Source organism: Ictalurus furcatus, chromosome 23, assembly GCF_023375685.1.
Source record: "Ictalurus furcatus strain D&B chromosome 23, Billie_1.0, whole genome shotgun sequence".
NCBI lineage: Eukaryota > Metazoa > Chordata > Actinopteri > Siluriformes > Ictaluridae > Ictalurus > Ictalurus furcatus.
In genome coordinates this window covers 11,012,324-11,015,697 of record NC_071277.1, presented here as the reverse complement: position 1 = coordinate 11,015,697, position 3,374 = coordinate 11,012,324, and positions in this window count along the sequence as shown.

Sequence of the window (3,374 nt, the reverse complement as noted above, 5' to 3'; positions counted from 1 at the left end):
ATATTTGATCACTCAGAACCACCTCAGAACCTTAACAATTAACCTATCACTGCAAAAATTTAGTAGTTAATTGTTTTATTATTTAATAGACTCTTAGGAAAAACTAGGTTGGTCTGGGCTTCTTTGTATGGTTATTTTTGTAAGGTTCTACATAGAATCTTTAAGGGTTTCTCCTTAGAATGTAGTCTACTTGCTTAGTTCCCATAGTGCACCATTTTAGTATTTTTTATAAATGTATTTATTGGAATTGTGGACGTACTGTCTGACTGGCACTCAGTCACAGCATGATGACACCCGGTCACAGCATGATGACATCATCATTGTAAGTGCATACCCATGTGATAAGCATCAGTAGTTTCTCTCTTTAAATGGATAATGCAAATAGGAAATTAACAGATGGACAACCTAAATGCAGATGGCTGTTTTTAAAGCCCCAATTCAAGAAGTGCCTTTAGCCCTTAGGGCATTATAGGGAGAGAGAGAGAGAGAGAGATTATATGATTATAAACTATAAATGTATATAAGAATAAATGAGAATATATATATATTCTCAATTATCATTTATTCTTTTATACATTTATAGTTTATAATTATAGAATCTCTCTCTCTCTCATATATATATATATATATATATATATATATATATATATATATATATATATATATATATGTGTGTGTGTGTGTGTGTGTGTGTGTGTGTGTATAATGTGTGTGTGTGTATGATTATAAACAAACTAAAAATTTAACTAAAAATTACACATGGTTTCAGTTGCTATAGGATAGTTATGAAAAACATTTACATAATGTTACATAAATTACTCAGCATCCAACCACACTTGCTAAACTTGTAAGAGCATATAAAATATATATATATATATATATATATATATATATATATATATATATATATATATATATATATATATATATATATATAGTGTATCATTCATAAAAACAATCAGTATATGTCATTGTGCTCTATAATGTCCATTTTTCCTGGTTTTATGACTCTCCAATTATTTTTTGTCTGGGATTCGGATTATCTGCACACTCTGAGGTTGCTTTATATTATTGAATTAAGCAGCTCAGCCTGTAGCCAGAACCACAGTGGGCTCTGTTTCATGCCTGTAGCAGAGCAACAGATACTCTAGGGGCCAGCTTCAACAAAACCCCCTTTTGCATTCCTCACATGTTTCCCTGAGATATTCCATCCCCTGCATATTCAAGTGCTGTGGCATCAAATCCCCTTAAACAATGAGATTTTCCAGCCTCCCACACAACAGAACTCCCTCTCCTAATTTTTCTCAGGTGGTATTTTGACACCGCAAGTGAAGATTCTGCTTTTATCATTTATTCTTTGAGCCCTCAAGTTAGTATAAGTATTCCTACTTGGAAATTACTAGGAAATGTTAAACCACCCTATCATAACTGTACTGTATACCTAGTGTTTGTGAGTATTTTTATTATTTTATTTCATTATTTTAGTGTCCTTTTGTGTATGGTATCATTAATGATTTTCTATTAGCAAAAAGAAATGACACAAATAAAAAGCTACCAAGCTGTTCAGGTCATGTGGCAACTCAGCACCTGGGCCTGACTGATGCATTCAGTATACACACAACCTCTGATCAAGTAAGGTCGCTAGATCTGTGAACTTAGGTTCAGATATCTGTCTGTCAAACACAATAAAGAAATAGAGATGTAGATGCGTAATGTGAGTGTAGAGTGAAAGAGACATTGACTTTGATAGAGCCAAATGAATGGGCTGCTGTTAGTTCTGGGTCATTAACCCATTAAATTAGGGTGTCACTGACACAGAAAAGGGGGAGGTGAGAGGATGGTTCCTTGGCCCCTTTACGGTCCAGATCATCAGTGTCAAGCTTTTTGACTGAAAATGAGACCAACAAACGTGATAGAGATATGGGCATAATCCTTAGACAAGAAGGATCCTTAATCAGCAATGGGTTCATGAGCTTACAAAACAGCATCAGAATTAAAGAGGGCATTAAAAAATAGCTAAAATGTTTTGACAGTGTGTGATTAATCAATGTCATTTGTTTGAAAACACTGATAAGGCTGGAATATGAAAGGCTGCTTTCTGGAGACCAAATTTCCTTGAAGTTTTTCCATTACTCGCTCTTCTTTCTGTCATTTATTGCTTCAGTTGACCTCTGTTCTACTCCATGAATATAACATGAATGTAACACTATTGTGAGTTATAACACAGCAAAAACTTATCACACTCACTCTGCTCTTCTCCTCTGCTAATGCTGTAACCAAGCCATTTTAATATTCGTTGATTTCCACCAGTCCACCTTGTGTGCCAAGATCCACAACACAATTACAGATGTGTTAAACTTGTCGTACATCTGGTCTGGGGAAAGTGATTCCATCCTATTTCTTTGTAATCACTGAAACAAAGGCTGTTGGCAGCGGTGGGAAATGTAATTAGCTACTTCTAGCTTGCTTTGGGGGCAGTAACAGAGCCCAGTTAATGTTGTCATAGTGATGTTTGGGGAAAGGTATTGGCTGTCTGTGGCCAGCAAGGCCCAGGTTTATTCTCTCTTAATGGGCTTTGGGCTGAGCTCCCAGTGGAGAGTTTGGTTGACGATCTGACAAAGTTATCTGAAGATAAGTAGGTTGGGGATAGAGAGAGAGAGAGAGAGAGAGAGAGAGAGAGAGAGAGAGAGAGAGAGTAGACCAATGCAGTCACATAGTACAATCGCTCACACATACACACACACAGACACACACACACACAGTTCTTACCTGATCCCCTTATAAACTTTGTCTGAGCATTGCCACCTATTGTTCCATTTGTGTCTTCATAATATTAGCTTTACCAGTCTTCATAAGGTTCTCAATCTGTCAATGCCATGATCAGTCCTCCACCACTGAGACTTGGGACCTATCTAAACAGGATTTGTTTTACATAGAGGAGTGCGTCATTGTAATTATTACCAAAGTATCTCTGTGATTTTATAATAATTATAATAATAATTAAATAAAATAAAAATTTCCAAAATGACCTGTAGGTGTTACATACCCATGTAAAATAACCTGTTGGTGAAGATTCTATCATATCCTGTGGGAAAGAATTTGGATATGTTTTCATAAAAATGGAAAAACTAAAGAAAGCACTCTTTGGTATTGTTAAAATAAGCTAAAACTGCAAAACAGCTAAAGCTAAAACAGCTTTTAAAAAAGCTTCCTGCATTTAGTCTACTAATCATCAAGCCCAAATTTTTTGTATTGTTTCTATTGAAGAAAGGAGAGGCATGGATTATACATAGCATAACATAACATAACTTTTTTTGGCAAGACATACACTGTGTAGATATCTGTGAATTGCACAGTGATCGCTTCTACTGTGT